At 46.4% G+C, this 20,606-nt stretch overlaps 1 protein-coding gene across 2 annotated transcripts in view; it reads left to right on the top strand.

Moving 5' to 3' along the window:
- The first annotated feature begins 9,764 nt into the window (after positions 1-9,764).
- The window catches only part of Lhx2 (LIM homeobox 2), a 30,410-nt gene continuing 19,568 nt past the window's right edge, over positions 9,765-20,606 (top strand). Inside the window, exon 1 of one of the 2 annotated variants that reach the window (XM_085834959.1) lies at positions 9,765-10,269. The gene's annotated coding sequence lies outside the window, so the exon portion shown is untranslated. The remainder of the gene's footprint in view (positions 10,270-20,606) is intronic. The other variant, XM_021154348.2, reaches the window with a different exon arrangement.

The following is a 20,606-nucleotide window of genomic DNA, read 5'->3' as shown; positions in this document are numbered from 1 at the left end:
TTCTATGTGAGGGATGGGGAGAGTAATCAGTGGGTAAGAACAGTTGTTTGCAAGCATGAGGACCTGAATTCAAATCATCATCGTGCATGTAAAAAGCAAGGCCTGGCCATGTGTACCTGTAACTTCAGCACTGGGGGTGGAGACAGGCAAATCCCAAGAGCTCCCTGGCCAGGCGGCCAAGCTGATTGGTGAGGTCTAGGTTCAGTGAGAGATTTCATACCAAAAACTAAAACTGGAGAAATCATTCAGTGGTTAAGACTATTGGCTGGGGCTGGAGCGATGGCTCAGCCGGTTAAGAGCACTGACTGCTCTTCCAGAGGTCCTGAGTTCAACTCCCAGCAACCACATGGTGGCTCACAACCATCTGTAATGGGATCTGATGCCCTCTTCTGGTGTGTCTGAGAACAGCTGAAGTGTACTCATACACATAAAATAAATAAATCTTAAAAAAAAAAAAGAATACTGCCTTCCCGAAGACCCAGGTTTGGTTCTTAAAACCCACATGAAAGTTCACAGTTCCAGATGTTCTTCCGATGCCCTCGTCTGTGCTTCTCTGGGCCCTAGGCATGCATGTGGTACACAAGCATTTATGTAAGCAAAACACTCATACACATAAAATTAATTAATTAATTAATTAATCACTAGTAATGTGGAGAGTAATTGAAGAAGACACCAAGATCAACCTCTGGCCTCTTTATAGATATAACACACCCACGCGCGTGCGCACGCGCGCGCACACACACACACACACACACACATTCATTCAGTGAAATTTGACTTGGAATTAGGACAGAATTTCCAGTAATTTCTGAAGTGACCTTAAAGATACTTCTGTCATTTTGCTGTGTGCTTATGTTCTCAGCACCAACAATTATGAAATCAAAATATTAAGCCAGGCGGTGGTGGCACACGTCTTTAATCCCAGCACTCGGGAGGCAGAGGCAGGCGGATTTCTGAGTTTGAGGCCAGCCTGGTCTACAAAGTGAGTTCCAGGACAACCAGGGCTACACAGAGAAACCCTGTCTCGAAAAATCAAATATATATATATATATATATATATATATATATATATATATATATATGTATATATATTAATTAACTCTGAAAATGTTGAAACTGCTTTACATTCTGCTGTATCAAATACTCAGCTAAGAATTGATTTTTAAGTAAAAATAAACAAGCATATGCACACATGCAATTCTGCTTTCATTTGTAATAAATAATATATATAATTGATATATATATATATATCAAAGAACTTTTAACATAAGTGTGTCATGCTTTATTATCAGTTGGCATTTGACTTAGACACCTATGTATATATCTATATACCTGAGATCCCCTAAAAGTTTCTCAGGTGAGGGCCAATGAGTTGGCTCAGTTAAAGGTGCTCACTCGGCACTAAGCCTGACAACCTGAGTTTGATCACCAAGACTCACATGGTAGAGAGAGAGAACAGACATACACTTGCATGTACATACACACACAAAATAAATTAAGTAAATAAGTCAATGCTTTTAGTTAATTTTTCCCCTTAGGCGTAAAGAGAACAGAAAACATCTCAGAAGCCCTTCTTTAGAGCACTACATCTCCAATGACCACCTCTGTCTGCTGCTAACTCTGAGGATCCAGCCCAAGGACATCTTTCTATGTCCACTGCAGAACCCCCAAAGGCTTCTTCCAGCAGACTGGTATCTTAGGTATAAGCATGGGCTTTAAATCAGACATGTGTGGGCTTGAGGCCAGGTTTGGCAGTTACAAGTTTAAGAAAGCCACTTCTCCCTCAGAGCCTCAGTTTCCATACCTGTAAAAGAGAACAGTAGCCAACTCTGAATAGAAAAGCTGAGCTGGCCAGGCATGGTGGCGCACGCCTTTAATCCCAGCACTCGGGAGGCAGAGGCAGGTGGATTTCTGAGTTCGAGGCCAGCCTGGTCTACAGAGTGAGTTCCAGGACAGCCAGGGCTACGCAGAGAAACCCTGTCTCGAAAAGCCAAAAAGAAAAAAAAAAAAAAAAAGTAAAGGTGATCTGATGCATGAAATCCCTGAGCTCAGAGCTAATGTCAGCAAGTTCACCTGTCATGCTTAGGATCAGAAGCTGGCTATGTACAAAGACTGAGGGAAGTCCAGACTCAATACCCAAGGTTGAAGGACATTCACAGAGGCCTGGCTGATAACAGTGAAGATTCTAGGCTGATCAAGACAAACTCTTCCCCTCTCTAAAGTCTATCTTCACTTAAATTTCCTATCCTTGGGCTGTCAAGATGGGGCAGAGAGTGAAGGCCCTTGCCTTCAAGCCAAGCCTGAAGACTTAAGCTCAATCCTAGACTCTCACATGGTGAAAGAAGAGAACCACATCCCCCAAGCTGTTGTCTTACTTCTATACCTATGCCACACACACACACACACACACACTTACACACAATAAACAGATGTAAACTAAAGCATTATTCTTTGCAACAGATGGTGACCATCACAGAAAACCACAATTGATCAAAATACAGAGTTGTGGAGTCCAGTCCCAACTGATACAATTACTTCACAACTCCTATACCTAAGGCTCAAGAGTCATTGTGGAAGAGAAGGAAAGATTGTAAGATAAGGAGAAACAGGGAGTTTGAGTCTCCTAGAAATGTCAGAAGCTACACCATAGAGTCTCACCAACATGGATGCCTAGACATGACCTGAACAAGGATGATGTCAACAGATATGTTAATGTGGAAGGGGGAAAACTCATGAGGCCACAACTCTAGACAAAAAGCCACAAGAACTAAGTAATGATAAGAGCAGAGGAAATATTCTTCCACAGAGAAAAGAACACCAATTGGTTGCCAAATACTAAATGGTCCGCCCTGAAAACAGAATACAAGTAACATTTACAGACTGAACAGGTTGCATTTATATATTTAGGGGGAAGTGTGTGTGTGTGTGTGTGTGTGTGTGTGTGTGTGTGTGTGTGTGTGTGTAAAACAATTAAAGAAAAAGAAGCCATGTATTTGAAAGAGTCCAGGGAAGGGTACATGGGAGAGAGAGTTTGGAGGTAGAAAAATGAACAGAGAAATGATGTAATTGTATTATAATCTAAAAAAATAAAAATAAAATAAAATAAAAACTTTTAAAATTCCTATCTTTATTCTGAGTTCCACATGGGAAATTAAACGTACATTTAAAAAACTGATTGATTGATTGATTGATTGATTGATATATGTGTGTATCTTTATGAGTGTATGTGCAGGCACATGCACTTGTGTATATATATGCATGGAGACTAGAAGAGAGCACTGAATATCCCCTTCTACTGACTTCTGCCTATTCCTTTGAGTCAGAATTGCTCCCTGAACCATTGCAGATATAATTAAATTAAGACCTTGAGATAGGATCATCCTGTATTACGCAAGTAAACCAGAAAACTGATAACCAGTATCCTTATCAGAGATAGACGTAGATGCAGGGTGTGGATGTCATGTGAGGGAGGAAGCAAACATAGAAGTTATCCAGCGACAAGCTTCACCTGAGATCTCCAGAAGCTGAAAGAGAAATTATTTTTAAAGAACCCACTCTTGGGGCTAGGGATACAGCTCAGTTGATAGAATGCTTGCCTAGCATACAAACCTCTGGGTTCAATTCCCAGCATCCCATATACTGGGCATGGAAGCACACACCTGTAATTTCAGAGCTCAGGAGTTAGAGCTAGGAGAGTTCAAGCACCTGAAGCATAGCAAGTCTGAGGCCAGGTTATTAAAATTAAATAGGTAAACTCTCCCCCTGAACACTCAGGACGGTGAGACAGGAGGAGCTCGAGTTCCAGATCATCCTGAGCTATACAGAAAGAACCAAGATCTGGGAGGATAGCTTAGTGGTAGCTCTTTGAGCTTTAACCCCAGTACCACACAGATAAAGAAAGGGAAGATGGGGGGGAAATAACCCTCCCTTGGGAATGGATCTGTAGCAAAGCACTGCGTGTGAGCCCTAGTTGTGTGGGGGTGGGGATGGGAGTGGGGAAGCATTTGAACACACCCCAAACAAGAAAAAAAATCATTTCCATTGTTTTGAGCCTCACATTATGGTGATAAACTGTGACAGTCTCCTGCTCTGCCTGCCCATTGTCATAAGCCCTCTTTGGAGGTGGCCTCAAAGCTTGCTCCTTTAGGCTCCTGTACCTAGCAGTGGCTGCCAGAGTCATGTTACTAAAACACACGACCTTGTATCATTCTTGTCTGAAGCCTGTACTTCTGTTCCAAGTGACAGAAAACCTAACCCAAACTGGCTTGAACAAAAAGGAATTTATTGGCTCGTGAAACTAAAAGGGCCAGGGGCTAGAGCTGCCTTCATCTTGGCTGGATCTGGGGCTCAAACGATGTCACTGGGGCTCCTTTTGCTCAGTTGCGCAGCCTTCTGCTGCGCTGGCTTTGGTCTCAGAATCCCCATGGTCCTGAGATTGTGACAGCAGCCCCAAAGCCTAAATCCTGTCAGATTAGAGACCCGCAGAAAGGATTAAAGACCTCTCCCAGGTCCTCAAACCCAAACCCTGGATCAGCTCCCATTGGGTAGAATTATCATCCCTTCTCCAATCACTGTAGCCACTGGAGTGGGATGCACTGATTGGCTTAGGTCGCATGTTCCCTCCCATATCATGGAGGACTTGCCTCTATCAAAAGCATGTGGACTGAGAGGGAGGAAAGGAGGGAAGGAGTAAAACCTAATACAAAAAGGTCACACTTCTCACTTTTAGGTATAACAAATGCATTGGAAGCAATACCAAAAATAATAAAGTTTAAAAACAACCAACTGTGTTTTCCCAGCCCCTTCCCCCATGTTCTCCGAAGTTCTTTGGTGGCCCCTGATAAAAGGATCATGATACAAGTTCCCCATCTCTACTCAACTGCCACTCCAGCTTTGCTCAATCTCCCAAGCTGTGTCTTGCCATCTGCCTTTGTCCACAGAGGTACTTTTGCCTACCCTTTTTTTTTCTTTCTCCTTCCCTTTACCCTTATCTAATTTTGACTTCTTCCAGAATTTACTTAACAGGAGTATTCATCTCCATGCTGGGCCTCAAAACATCCTGAAATTCATCTATTATGACCCTTGCTTGTTGGACTGAACTCACTGTTCAGGACCAATTTTCTCTGCTGAATCATATACCCCAGCAAAGCATGAATTCACTTAAGTTTATTTAACAAACATATAAAGCCTATTCCAAAAGCTGAACACCATTCTGAGCGTTTGCAAACATGAACTCTTTTAAGCTGGACATGGTGGCATATGTCTGCTACCCTGTCTGTATTTAGAAGAATGAAGGATTTTGAGGATGAGGCCAGACTGAGCTACATAGCAAGGCCCTATAGATAGATAGACGCTGGATAGATAGATCCTTATGGTAAGCATATGCAGTCACTTCTATTATTAAATGTGACTTAAAGATGAGGAAACTAGGGCACAGCAACATTAGAGCTAATTCATCAGTGTATTTCCTATGAAAAGCTCAAGGCTAAGCACAAGTTAGATATTTAAAAGACAAAACAATGTGTGCAGTACATTGGTAGAGTGTTGCCTAGCATACACAAGGCCCTTGGTTTGACCCCAGCACCTACACAGAACCAAAAAAATTTAATGTTTTTCAGGTTGCCTCTCCTGTATGTTTGCAGTCTCAGAGGAGGTGTCTGCATCTTTAGAGTTTTCCACTTTTCAACTTCTGGAGACTGAAAAAAAAAGGGTGTGGCCAAGGCAACATAGGGGGTTTTCAATGCAAGCTGGCCTCTCTCTGGTTCTGCTGTCATATCCACATGCCTGCCTTGAGGAAAGGACTCAGTATAGGGCCTCTGTGAGGTACATGCTCCTGCCTCTTCACTTAGGGATCCTTAGCATCGCCCTGTGGTCTCATCCCCAGAAGTCAGGTGCCTGCCTGGACTCCTGAGGACTCTGGGATTTTGAGACTTCCTGAACTCTGTCTCCATTTGCCTCCATTTGTGCAGAGCCACCTGCTTCTTTCCTCCCCTCACCCCCAGGGAGTAGAGGGGTGTCAGTTTCCCTTTCTTCTCATGGTCCTTTCTATTTCCATTTCTTTCTTTCTCCTAGACTCCATCTACCTGTCCTTCTTCTCTACTACATCCCCTGGGATGTGTCTTTCTCTGTGTCCTTGGCAGAGCTGTTGTCTGTCTCTCAACTCAACTTGCTCTTTTCGTGGTTACCTGGCATGTCCAGGAATGAGCATGGGATTTCTTGTTGCTGCCTTAACAGAATGAGAGAATCCTTCTGTGGCAGGGCAGCTTCTGAACCCTTCTACCCATGACATCCCTCCTGAGAGCTACCCACCAGCTCCCATTGCTCCTTAGAGCCCTTTGCCCAACCAGGGGGCAAGAACCCTTAGGGCCACATTGGCAGGGTGTCTGTCTGCTGCCCCAAGGACCAAGTCTCTGTGGCTTCTCTTAATGAACCAGCCTTCGGTGGCACATTCATTATTCCTGTGCAGTCGCTTCGAGTCAAAACTGATTAGTTACTCTTACCGTCGCAAGATGTAATGATTTTATTGTTTATCTTCAATTTATTTTGATTAACATCTCCGTTCTTTTCATTGCAAGTGCAATTAGGTGCAATCTAACAGCGACTACTTTAATTTTGTTGAAATTAAGATGAATAAGTGACGGCTTATGGTGCTTTGTTTAACAAATAAATCATAGTTAAGAGGAGTGTATTAGTAATAAATGGGGAGGGGGGTGGCGGGAAGACAGCTTAATTAAAATTCACGGAGCCAGCCTCTTGATGAACATCCAAAAACCAAATCTGGATTCCAAAAATCAGAAGAAGCTGAGGGTTAGAAAGACCCTTGCTGCCTCTGGACATGAGGATCAAAAGATGACAGACTGATCCCAGTTTTGAAGCTGCTGCTGAGAAAAAAGCACGCAGAATATTATGATCCTCCTAAGAAGGTCCCACTTTGTTACTAGGGGAAACTAGGAAGAAGCAGATGTGGGGGGGGGGAAGAGGCCCTATCACCCACTAAGAAACCAAGGGCAGTCCACATCCTGATTCTCTTCTGGAGACCACTATAAGCAGGGGACAGGTCCCCGCCCTCATCTGAGTGTATGGGGAGGGCCAGGTCACCCAGCCTGGGGAGTCCCTCCAAAGCCCAGACCCCAGGGCAAGTGAGCTCTCCTCCCCGCTGGGCTGAGAGGGACTTCCCCATCTCTTGATTTGGAAACAAAGTGCAGAAAGTCAGCCCTGGAAAGTTTCCCCGTGTGAAGTTTAAAAGCGCCTGTGCCGGAGAGGCCGGCTTTGAAGCAGCTCGCGGGCCCCTCGGCAGGCTCCTGCGAGTCAGAGGGCCGGCCTTGCCTCAGATCCGCCGTGCCTGCCTCCGCAGGGCTGGGAAATGGGAATTGTTTTTAAGTTGAAAAATTACTTGCTAAAGGAGCTAACTCCTTTACCACCGCCCTTCTTTTGTTCTCAGCTGTCTCCTTCTTCGCTCTGCCTTCTCTTTCTTTGCTTCTTCCTTTTAGCGGAAAAAGAACCAGCAGGCCCGAGTTCAAACCCTAGAACAGGCTGTGCGACTCTGGGCCAGGGGGTTCACCTTTCTGGACCCTAGCCGTTTATCAGAAAAGGGATGGTAACCGTGCCCAAGAGGCAGGGACGACTTGAAGGCTGGCAGGTTACTGCAGGAAAGTGCCTGACACCTACTTACCTGGCACAGAAGAGCTCCAGAACTCTGTAGACCTTTCTGTCTGCTGCTTGCTTCTCCACAGGTCTCCTGCTCAGCGGCTCATTTGAGTCCTGCTTTCTTCTCAACGCTCTGAATGGAAGGAAGCTTTATTTTGTTTCCATCCTCCCAGAAGGTGTTACTGAGTGTCTGCCTTGCACTGGGTGTGTGCTACTCCCTGGAAACCCAGTAAGTAAATCAATTCTCAAGACAGGCTTACCCTCAGATAACTTCCAGTCTCAAGCACTCTGTGAGACTTCCTCATGGATGTCCTGTGTTCCAAAGTGTCTATAATTGTTTTTGTGAGTGCAGGAACAATGGCCAATGGATAGCCTGGCACACAGCAGAGGATCCCTGGCCATTGGTACAGCTCCTATATGCCTGACTTGATGACACAGAGAACTAACCCTGAATATGTGCTCTTAGGATGGTCACTTGGGTAGAGAAAGAGGTGGCACCTTGAGATAGAGTGTGCTTGAGATAGGCTGGTGGAGAACGAGAAAGACTAAAGGCAAAAGGTATGTCTTTGCTTAGACCTGGCTTCTTCCAGTTCAGAAACATGAAACCGTGACTGAACTGGTAGATTAATATGAGTAGTTCCCACCACTGAGGTCCAGAGTCCTACAGATGCATAGGGCCCGCCCCCTCAGCCTGGACCACTTCTTCAGTCCCATTGTCCTCCCACACACCCCAGTCTCACTGGGGGCATTCTGGCCTTGGCGATTCTGTCTCTGAGCATTCCACAGCTTTCTCCCATTCCTTTAGTAACCCCTTCTAGTTGCCTACATCCTACTCTACCCCCTCAGGTCTCTGCTTTTATGACCACACCTTGAAAAAGTCTTTCCTGATCCCATCCCATTTCCAAACCACTTTCCCAGGATACTTGATCTCACCACACTCATCTGCTGTCATGATATGCAGTATCCCTGCATGTCAGCCTGCCTCCCCAACTAGAAGCCAGGGCATAAAGCAGAAACCATCCCTGCCTGTGAATTGCCATCTCTCCCGCAGAACCTGAATAAAAGCTAGGGCAGAGTGGAAACCTCCATGGACCGGCACATTAGACAAACCGCCGCGGATAATCTAACTTACAACTCTGAAAGGAAAACTGGTAATTGTTTCTATTTCCTAGACCCAAGAAGCAAGCTTGGAGTGGTGTTTCCTGCCCAAGTAAGCGATCTTGAACTCACTACTGTTTGACTCTGAAGACTCCGTCTAGGAAACACCTCTTGGTGCTTAAAAGCTAATCATGGGGCCTGGTAAGGAAAATCCAGCAGGTGACCGCCTGGAATATCAGACCCAGCTCTGGACTGTGCCCAACCAAAATCTGGAGTAGGCATTAAGAAACCACAGTCACGATTCAGGAGAGGCTTTGGAGACCCCAGAAGAAATCACCCTTGACACTCCCTGCTAAATTGGTCTCAGGGTGCCCTGGTCGCCAAGCAGCTGCCACCGTGGCTGCTGCATTTGCAAATGTGTGAGGTTCAGAAGGGGATCCAGAGCCACTGGCACATCCTGCTTCCTTACCCTGCTTCACAACCTTCCTTATTTATTAGCCTGTATTAAAGATAATGAAACTGCAATGGGGTAGGGGGTGTGTGACTTGTCCGAAGTCCCAGGGCAGGGAAACGACTTGAGTTGAATTTTGGGGACTTCTGCTTCAAACAGGAATAGGAAAGAACAGCCAATCTTTCTGAGCAGAGGGAAAAAGGGGTAGTGAGTGGCAGGGGGCCGACGGGGCGAGGGGGGGGTGGCGTAGAAATGAGAGGGAGGGAGAAAATGGTGAGAATGAGCGAGGAGCGAGGGGTAAGAGAGGCAGCCCCACCTTGGGAAAGAGAGGCAGCAAGGAAGAGCTGGAGACGCAGGGAGGGATCCGGGGAGGACAGCAGACAAGAAGATCGACAGACACCGGGGATGGAGGGAGACAGAGGGAGGCGGGCCGAGCCAAACGGGGAGCGGAACGGGCGAAGCCAGTGACGGGGCGGGAGCGGGGGCGGGGGTGGGGGTGGCGGCGAGGAGCCCAGCGGGCGCGGGACGGCGGCGGGCGGGGCGCCCAGGCCAGGACGCTGCGGCGCGGTCGCCTCCTCCCGGCGCTCCCGCCGGCCCGGCCGCCCCCGCCCACGCCCGCAGCCTAATGACCGCGGCCGGCCCTAGCCCACTGGAGGCGACCGTCAGCTGGCAGCTCGGGGCTCACGGGGACCGCGCGCCGCAGTCAGGGTGGCAACTCCCGGGACTCCACGGACCCTGATTGATTTGTCAGCCCAGGCGAGCCAGCAGCCACTCCGATCGCTGCGCTGCCCGGGCTCCCGGGCCGGCCCCTCAGGCTGGAGCGCCCTACTGGCCCCAGGAGGGAGCCCCTGGTCCCCCGACCCACGCCCCGGCGCCCCTCCCCGGCCCCCTGCGGGCATCGCCAGACCCCAGGGCTGCCATCCGCCCCGTCCCCTCCTCAGGGCACTGTGCCAGCCCGTCCAGCGTTCACCCTGCTGCTGCCCCCCAGTCCCGCACCGCTGCCCCCTGCGCCCTGGCCCTGGCCCGGGGCCGCCCGCAGAGCCGGCCACACCCGCTGCCGAGGGCTCACCAAGGTAAGAGGCGCTGGGACTGGGAGGGCTGCGCGTAGGGCACGGGGCTGGGCCACCGCGGGCACCCGCAGGTCGTCACTGAAGCTGCGGCTGCCACCCAGCCCGGAACTTGCAAGGGCCGGTCAGGGATATGAGATGAATTGTGGATTGAGACCCTAGAAGTAACTGGGTAATAGTTACCAGTCTTCCAGTCCTGGGAGAGGAGGGTCTGGCTTTCGGATACGGAGTTCTAGTATCCATCTTTTTAAAGGAATTCTCTCTCACTAGCCTCTCTGTCTCTAAACATCATTTCCTGATGTCTCTTTAGAGGAATCATCCCATTTCGTCCCCTTTTCCTGAACAAGAAATAGGTTTCCATTCCTCTTCCCAAACAAGCCTATTTTCTCTTTCTCTCAGTTTAGAAGAGGTTGTTCCCTCTTTCTCACTCCTCAATTTACAAAGATTTTTCTCTCTACCCACAATTTACAACCATCGAAGTCCGTAGCACCCTCCCATTGAAGGAGCTTTTCTGTTGTCCCTTTCCCCCACTTAATTAATGTGCAGTTCTTTAACTCAGGACAGGAGACCTGGTGTTTTTACTGGTGTGGAGGCAACGCAGAGATACTTTTCACTCAAAGCTGGGTACCACAAGTCCATCTCTGCCAGAACGAAGACAGCTGCCCAGTCCCAGTCAGGTGCATGAGTATTTGTCTCCAAGGGGCAAGAAGGAAAGACCTTACCCTCGAACAAAGAATTAAGGCTAAGGGAGACTATTTTAGCATCTTCCATGGTAGAAGACTCTCAGCCTCTGGACAGGGGGCCACATCTCGCTTTCCTCCTGCACCTCCTTAACTTTAAAGTACTTTAATGAACACACAGAGAGAAATCATTTGTTTTTCACTGCGTGGTGAGCAGTCTACAAAGAGAAATAGGAAAGGAGGGAGAAAGCCTTAACTCTGATCCCCGCAATTAGTTCCCTGGGATGAGGGGGGAGCAACCCGGGAGCCTCAGTTCTTCAGACACAAAAGCATTTAGATCGCTTTAGACCGGTTAATCCTGAGTCTGGCTCGGGTCTCTTTTGTTTCCCAACTCCATTGTGGGTTTTGTGCAGTTTCTCTCTGTTCCAGTGATTGACTAGCCAATGGATGGTAATTATCCAAATGTCCCCTCTGTCCTTTGACTGACTTCTCTGTATTATGGGCAACTGTCATGCATTCTGTCATTCCATATCATATTACACGTATTATCATATGAAGTCCTCCTCCCTTTAAAGGAGGGAGCCTTGGCCCAGATGCTGCTGCTTTTAGAAGGAAGGGCCCCCGAATAATTTGTGCTGGGCACAGTGTGCAATACAGGACAGGGGACTCCGGAGATGGGAGGTTCTGCAGGTAATTTTTTTTTCCTGGCTGGGGGTAGGGGTGGTCTCTGGGGTTAAGGTTCTAAGGACTTGTGCTGGGAACTTGGAGTAGGTTTACCAGATGTATTCTTTGGATCAGATCTCTAGAGTAATTTGAATGGGTCTGTAGGTTCCCTTATGGAGAAACTTAGAATCAGTTCTTTGAGCCCTGAATATGAGAAAATTCTATATAACTGGTTCCTTTTGGGGTAATCTACAACATAGTGGCACATGCTCAGGAAACCAGCCCTTGGGATTCTAAAATGCACTTTGTACCTGTGACCCTTTACAGGACAAGCCCTTGGACCCTTGCCCCAGTTTGCTCCCAAGCAGATTGGGTACTGAGGAAACCAGATGTATATATTTCATACTACCACATACTAATACTAAAGCTTTGAGAAGAAACCAGCTTTTTTTTTTTTTTTTTGGCAATGCTTTTGCACAGTAAACTTAGTGCCCCTTGGTGCAATTGTGTGTGCCATCACTTAAGAGGAAGGCAGGATTTATAACAAGAAGGCTTTGCAGACAGATACTCTGGGGTCCTCTGAATCTGTGGGCAGAAGTAAGCCTTTCTTCTGCTAAAATGTGAAAAAAGTGTTTTATTATTGCAATGGATATGAAGTGCTGCCCAGATGTACAGCCTCGCAGTTAATTACCTTGTTCTTCATCAAATATATGAGCAATAAATTCTCCAGGAAGGAGGTGTGTGTGTGTGTGTGTGCTTCTCTCTCCCTCTCCCTCCTCTCTCTCTCTCTCTCTCTCTCTCTCTCTCTCTCTCTCTCTCTCTCTCTCTCTTCTCTCTCTGTGTGTGTGTGTGTGTGTGTGTGTGTGTGTGTGTGTGTGTGTGTGTGTAAATGGATGGATAGATGAATGCAGGAGAAAGAACAACTCACATTCTTTTTTTAAGACCACAGGCAGACTATTTTATGGGAAGCTTGATATACTGCAAAAGATGCTTTGAATTTTTCAATGATCAAATATACATGATCAAGCTGTGCATGTTAGGGTGGCGAGGTGTGCTGACGGTCAATGGCTATTGATCAGGCTGTTAAGTATTTCTGCTCAGTTTTAGAAATAAAGATAGATCCCAGATGATTTAAAGAATTGGATAACTAAGATACTAGCATTTGGTTTCTTTGGCAAAGAGAAATGAATGGCTGGTCAACTGAAAACATCCCTACCACTGTTTAACACTCATCTGAAAAGAAAGAAAGAAAGAAAAAAAGACCTTAGAAAATGAGAATTTTATTGCAGACATGTTCAAAAACGGTGTAAAAATATTCCAAATATCTTATTTGTAATCTTCCCAGAGCAACCACTTTACTTGACCCAGCCTTGTTCACAGGCTCAGAGTTTACATCTGTCTGCCTGGCCATTCATCTGTCACACACACACACACACACACACACACACACACACACACACACACACCACAATTTTGCAACCAGTTTTGACCCACGCTGATGCACGACTGAAGAGATGCAGAGGGAACCATTTCTTGGGGTAGGATCTAAAGTCCTCCACCCATTCTGCTTAGGAACCAAGCTAACTAACTGGCCACATGGCTTTCCCCCAATTAACTAATTTCTCATTAATCTAAAGATCTATTTAGAAAGGTGTGGAGGGGGTGGAGGATAGAGGTTTAAAGATAATCTCTAATTGGTCTGGAAAATTTAGTTCATGATACCTAGAAACACCCCCTCCCCTTTCCTTCTTTCATCCCCATCTCTCTGGCTCCTTTTCCTATGTCTTTTCTCATTTTTCCTTCTAGAAATTAAAAAGTGAACTTGAAATGAAGGAGTTGCATTTCATACACTGGGGGTGGGGAGAAGGAAGTGAAAATGAACTTTAAAATTTTTATTGTTATATAGCAATCTTATTCATAACCATCCAGTTAGCTATTTTGTAAGAGACTCATATTCAGGAAAATCATCTCTCAAGCAGATTGTGAAACTTAAGCATACAGACAGAATTGATAATTGAGATTTATTTCCATGCCTTAAAAAGACAGAATGTAGCATTTTAGATATTTTTCTATTTGCAAAACATTCTTTTCAGCTATGTGCACCTCACCAGAGGAGCTCAGACATCCCTATTGACAAATCCTCCCTTGAGATGGAACCAAAATTGCCCCCACCTCTCTCTCTTAAAAGAAAAAAAGTAGATCCATCCTGAAATGGATGAATCAGCTCTGATTGGGTGGACATGCCCTTTCACCTCATTGTGTCTGACCTATCACTTAATTAATCTCTCCCAGATGCAGAGCTGTTGACAATGCCAACGATAAGCAGTATTTGGAACAAAGCAGGAAGCTTTTAAAAGAACAAGCCACAGTGAGGTTTGAGGCTCTTAAAGATGTGTAAATCATCAGCTTTGGAAAGCCGAGTTTGTTAGAATATAGCTGAATGTCAGAAATGGTCCCATGTTTGCTGGAAACTTCCTGTGCCTTTCTTAAGCCACTGATGTCTATGTAGATTAATTTTCTGCCTCTCCCCTCTCTGTTCCTGCCTCACTTTCTTCTGCCTGTCCCTCTGTCTAGACTCAGACTCTCCATGGCTAGTCCTTTGCTTCTTAGCCTTGTATTGGGCTCTTCAGATCCTTTTTATACCATTAGAGCTATCAAGGTGGTCAGCTTCAGAGGCTTTGAGTGACAAAATATTGACCTCATTGGCTAGTACCTATGAACAAGTGTGCTGGAGGCACCTTGGTGACATGCAGGGGATAGTACATTAATTAAACAACTTGCTAATTGCTGTTTAAGTTACTATATAGAGAAAATAAAATAGGTTTATAAAAGATGACAATTTGAGGAATTCATAATTTTTTGCTGAAAAGGTTGTTCAAAAACAGTTCCCAGAAACTGCTTTTACTTGTCATCAACTATTCAGCCAAGCTTCAGTTAATGGTAATATATGGTCTGGGACCTTAGCTGGGCCTGACTGATGGAAGAGCTTTGTTGAGTCTGGTGCAGGTGGCACTGTTTAATAAGCAAGGGAAGAGTGGGTAATGTACTGCTTGCACAGAGAAGTAAATGCAAAATAGATCACTCTAATTATGGCTGCCCCCAGAAATGGATGCAAGCTGAACTGGTCAACTGATTGGGAAGTTTCAAACAGATCCAATTGTCCAGTGCCTTTACCCCACCCCCTCCTCTCCTCCTCCTCCTCCGCCTCCTCCTTTTCCTCCTCTTCCTCTCTTCCTCCTCCTCTCCTTTTTTTTTTTTCTTATTCACTTTTGAGGGCTGACACAGTTGTTTGAAAGTCAATTTGGAAGAGCTTGTATGACTCCAAACAAGCACAAATTAAAAACCTGAGTCTGCCAACCTATCAATGTCTGCCTTAACTGTCCAGGACCCCTTTATTGGAGGGTCAACTTCAGTGATAGTACGGGGCCATCTGAATACCTCTTCCTGCCAGAGATCCCCACAAGCTCATTGAAGACTAGTTTCATATTTCGTTGCAAAGTGTCAGAGATTTGTTTTTGTTTTGTTTTGTTTGAATCTCTTTATGCTTGAGAAAAAATGAGTCTATAGGAAATCAAAGTGTGAATACTTAAGCAAACAGAATTTCCCATATACCTGCAAGGGCTCTAATGATTTCCATTCATGCAAAGATAATCAATGGGACATTAGTTGTTTTAATTAATGGAAGAATTAAAAAAAAAATGTTGGGGGAGGGGGTGCCTAGAGGCTGGGCTTTAGCTGAAGCATCTGTGGGAAATGACTCATTTCTCACCTAAAGAGACAATGGCAACTTCCCTGGACAGCAATAAAGATTTGCTAATCAGACCCAGGGAAAAGTTGGACTGGGGATACTTAAAGGTCTTTTGCTAAGAGCCCTGGATGAGATGATGGTCATGTTGACTATTTTCTCTCCCAAACTCACTATTCCTGTTGGAAGGTTGGAAAAGTACCTGAACCTACACTAAAGAGAGGAAGTTTCTGGACTCCCAAAGAAGGTGCAATTTGAGTTGAAGCCTGGTATGATCTGTGATGGTAAAATCATATCAAGGCTGGAGAGCACAAAGCAGTGTCCCTTGGTTAGGATGACAGAAAGGGTGGGTTTGAATGGATGTGCTAGGTGTGGGATGACTTATAACTAGCAGTAGGGTCTGTAAATGGGTACAGTCTTTTGGCCTTTGGTAGAGGATCCTGGGAGAAATAATAAAAAAAAAAAAATCCAGAATCTTGAGGCAAAACCTCTTTCTGTTCTATGGAAGTAGTTACCAAACCCACCTTCAGGCTAGTGAGCCATAGCTGGGCACCTCAATCTATTAATGCTGGTGTATGTGAAGCTCATAAAAGATTTATTAGAGAAACTTGTGTTCAAAATGGAGTTTAGGGTGTCTTGCATTCTGAGAAGGATGGTGGAGATGCCTTTGAATAAAGAAAGATTGGTGGGAAAAATTTCCAGTATCAAGTGTATGCAATTAAAAGAGATGTCAGCCACCTGGTGGTTTTTCTACTTCCTTTCCCATCACTACCATCCCTACTTCCTCCTACAGAATCTTCCTGATTCTTATTTAAGAAACTAAGTTTTCCTATGTGGGAAAATTTATTGCTGTCTTTAATCTGAAAGACTGAAAGCAGGGGTTAGCAAAATGTCCTTTTTAGGACTGGCTAAGTTAAAAAGAACTGACCCTCTAGATACAAGGTATCCTTGTAGCATAAGAAATGCAAGGCCTCTTGTTGTTATATTCACTTTCCATTCCAGGGCAGTGTGTACCTTTTTGTGGAAATTAGCTGGAGGAAGGAGGAGAATGCAATTAGCTATTGTGTATTTTGTTGCAATTGTTCTTTAAGAATAATTTGATCTGACAGATTTATATTGTTGACAATGTGATTTGAGGAGGGCCCAGATACAAACTTTCCACACCCTAATCAATAATGGTAAATTGTTTTTGCTGAAGGTGAATAATCTCTGACCTAGAATTCGTATTTCTTTTACCAATTCCCTGTAATAAAATTGAACATTTTGTCACCACTTTGAGAAACACTGCCAAACACCTTAAAACACATGTCACATGCCAGCAGCCCCTCATTTCTCTCCTCCGGGAGTTTCTACATCTGGAACCATAATCACAGATAAAAACCTTGACAAAATTGCATCTGAGCACATTCCTCTCCACAGCCCTTACTTTCTCATAACATTTAATACAATATTAATACCTGCTACCGAAAGGCAGGAGGGAGGAAAGGGCTGCCAACCTTCACATTTCCCGATGCATCATGTTCAAACCTGAAATTCACACTTCGTGTTTCATTTTAAGTTCAGTGCATTTAACAGGGCCCTAGAGAGAGAGAGAGAGCATGAGCCCTGGTTAGTTCCCCAACCTTCTCAGCTGACGCCCAGGGAGGCATTTTTTTCCTCCCGAATTGTTCAGATCGCTGCAGGGAGAAGAGGAGGAGGAATTGGGCTCCTGTCTGCCTACCATGGGCCAAGCTACTTCTCTGTTCTAGTGACACAGACAAGGGACTCCTCTTGGAAATAATGAAGGTCCCACTGACTTGTACTGTCAATACTGGTGATCAGCAGATCTCTGTATGGTATGACCAAAACAATGAACAGATTTCATAGTGAAAGAGCCATGCCTGAGCACATTTGCTGCTGCAGACAACCTCTCTCATCAATATAAAGCAGCCTTCCCTTGCCCGAACAAGGCCCGCAAGTCTCGTGGGGTGGAAGACAGTCCTCTATGAAGATGCAGGGCTCCTTGACTGTCTCTGTGACCCTCACCCCAGCTTCTCCTAGTGCTGCCTCCTCCCCACATTCCTTTTCCTCGTGGGGGAAAATCATTACATTTTTCTGCTCTATAGGACAAAAACAGGTTAGAAAGAAGGCAAAAGTGCAGGAACCATTCCCCAGTGGGGTCTCCTGGGGGCACATGGGGTAACCTGGAGACGGATTTTCAGATGCTGGTGGCTTTGTTCAGTTGATGCTCTCATAACAGATCAGGCCTCATCCCACTTAAAATGTAAGCACCCAGGTTTCTGAAATGAGTAACCAGCATCAGTAACAGTAACAACAACAACAACAACAACAACAACACACACACACACACACACACACACACACACACACACACAGAGAGAGAGAGAGACAGAGAGAGAGAGAGAGACAGAGAGAGAGAGAGAATTTATATATTTATCTGAGCAAGATCCACTTTAGTAAGCAAGGAATGTAATTTGCTGAACGGTACAAGCAAACAGAGAAGTTATGCTTTACGCGGGGGACAGGGGAAATAGTGGCGGGCCACTGGCTCTGTGACTGAAGTCAACAGCTTTAAGAAAACAGTCCTTTCCGTTGTGAGGCCGGGAAGAAATGTTGGCAGAGTCTCTTTCTCTCCCACAGTTGTTATTCGAGAGGTTTCCGGAACCCTAAACCCCAGTTTCATCCTCAGAGCTTGAGGCAATCCTTTAGTGGTACCACCGGAGCCCCAGGCAGGAGAGTCTGGGGCCAAAGGGAGGGGCGGTTCCCCTGCGCAGAGCCCTTCCAGGATGGCTCCCCAGTCCGAGGTTTGCTCTATCTGCCTTTCCCTCCGGGGAGACTCCAAAGGCTGTAGAAATCTGGGCGCCCGCTTGCTCGCTTGTCAAAAAGCAAACTGTCTTCACATACTCCAAGAGTAACATCCCTGCCTAGGAAGAGGAAGGAAAGAGGCAAAATAAATAAAACCAGTTAATGTTGTAGTTAACTTGCAAATCAAGTAAATCTGTTGGTGCCGTATTTGAGAAATAAACCACGAGAGCGTCACAGCAAACACACACTTCTGAACGTCTTCATTTTGATTTAATGGTATATCAGCGTCAACTATCGCTTCCTCTGCTGGTACACTCGGCCTGATGCCGCGGGAGGAGGGTGCCCATGTTTATCACCGAGTGAGATGACTAATTACACCTTGTCAATCACCGGCTATGAAGACATAAAACCAGCGCGCACAATGAAATAGTTGCCTGCAGCGTCAATTAGTTGGCGATTCCGAGGGTATTTGCGTGGCCCTGCTTTGGCCGCTCTAATAACGGGACAGAGCGCCGGGAACAGCGCGTAGATCAATCACCCTGGTTCCGCTGCGGCCGGCGCCCTCCCCCCCCCTTCTCCCCTCCTCCAGCCTGGCCTCACTTTCTCCCTGGGCTGGGCGCTTCCTCCCTCCGCGGCCCCGGCCGGGTGGCGCCGCCTGGCCCGGGAGCCCCGGGAAGTTTGCGCGCGGCATCTCCGCAGCCGGCAGCCGGGAGCCCCGCAGCCTTCGGGGAGCGCCAGGGCTGGTGGCCCTTTTGTTGGAGAAGGCGTGGAGGAGCGCTTTTGTTCTGAGTTAGTCACGGTGGCCGGCTGGAGGCTGCTACCTCATTATGCGGCGGGTCTGCTAGTCTGCGGGGAAGCAGATGGTAGGGAGGTAGGCAGTGGCTGCAGTGGCCAGACCTGAATCCCGTTCACCTGTCACCTTCCACAAAACACAGGGTACCGGGAACTGAGGGTGCTTTACCCCTGACAGGGGAGAGGGTCGAGGGCATTTGTGAATGTTTCAGTTACCTGTCCTAGCCTGATCCCCACCCCATCCCCACCCCACCCCCTTGCATTTCTCTAGGCTGCGGCTCCTCGCACTGTGTAAATGTCATTCACGTGTCAGGATCTGTGTTTACAGCCTGTTCCTCGCCTTGCCTAGTCTCCCAGGACAGGGCAAAGCGACGTCTCCCAATGATTAACAAACTTAGCAGCCTCTGAACCCTGGGCCGGGGTGCCCAGATACCTCCCCGCGGCGGGAGTTGAGCTTGAGCCTCCAATAGACACTATTGCCTCCTAACCAGATGTGAGGAATAGAGAAGTGCCCCGGATGGGGATCCCAGCAGCCGGAAAGTTGAGGCCAAGGATGGATGGGGACTGCCGGTCAGAGAGGTGGGTACCGAATGGTGTACATCTCTTTATGGGTATAATTCCCTACCCTCTGGGCAGCTTTTAACAAGAATCACCAAGTATCCCCTCCCCAGCTCTGAAGGCAGCTCCTTGAGTCCAGCCAGCACCAAGGACATCACCCCAGGCTTCCTACAAAGTTTCCTGCCCCTTGAACAACCTCCAGACCAACACTGGTGACTCTCAGAATCAATTTTCATTTCCTACTTTCTTTGAGAAAAGAAAAAACCCCACAAACTGTCCCAGATACCCCAGTATAACGTGCTAATATATTCCTAGAGTTGATCGTGGGCCAGCATCTATGTGGGCACTGAAGGACTGTGTGTTTGCACATGCACATACCTGTCTTTAGATTGATGGTCTTTCCCTAAAGTTAGAGCATCTTTACACATGCAGTGTGTACACACACATGCATAACTTGAAGAGTTTTTGCAAATACACCTGATAGGAGCTCACAGAAGATCAAGTAGGCTCGCCTCAGCACACAAGTGTTAGTCCTGGGTGTTCAGATGCCTCCTCGGGTATGATGCCCACCTGTATACCTCCTGTACTGTTGTGCTGGTTATTAACAAAGATAAAATTCGTGCTGGCTGTATTTTTGCCAAAAAAGAGACGAGCACGAAAATTTTCACAAATGGGCACGAGCTTAGGCACCACCAGTGCAACACCTACTTGTGTGCAAAAGTTATGTACACTATGTAAAAAGTATGACTTCATGCTGCCTCAACTGTGAGATAAACTACAGAGGTCCTGGCTTCCCTTTAATTGTGCCAGGCAAGCAGACTGACATTTCAGACTTCATTTCTCCCCACTATCACATGGAAAGAAAGCAACTTGTAAAATGGACCTAGAAAGGAGTTTCAGTAACTGACTTGCCCTTTTTCTTTTTCACCCCAAATCACCTTTTCTTTTCTTTTTTTCTTCTTCTCGAATCCCTTCCTGTTCCACCAGACACCTAGCCATTGCCCCGGGTTCAGCCAAGAGACTCGGGGCTGGCAGTTGGGATTTGCTGGGTAGGCCATGTTATTGTTAGTTCTTGTGCAACCAGGTGGCAGGGTGGGTCC

Source organism: Mus caroli, unplaced genomic scaffold (assembly GCF_978045245.1).
Source record: "Mus caroli unplaced genomic scaffold, Mus_caroli_1 scaffold_2, whole genome shotgun sequence".
Lineage (NCBI taxonomy): Eukaryota > Metazoa > Chordata > Mammalia > Rodentia > Muridae > Mus > Mus caroli.
The sequence above is the reverse complement of the archived record's forward strand: the minus strand, read 5'-3'. Positions and strand labels throughout refer to the sequence as shown.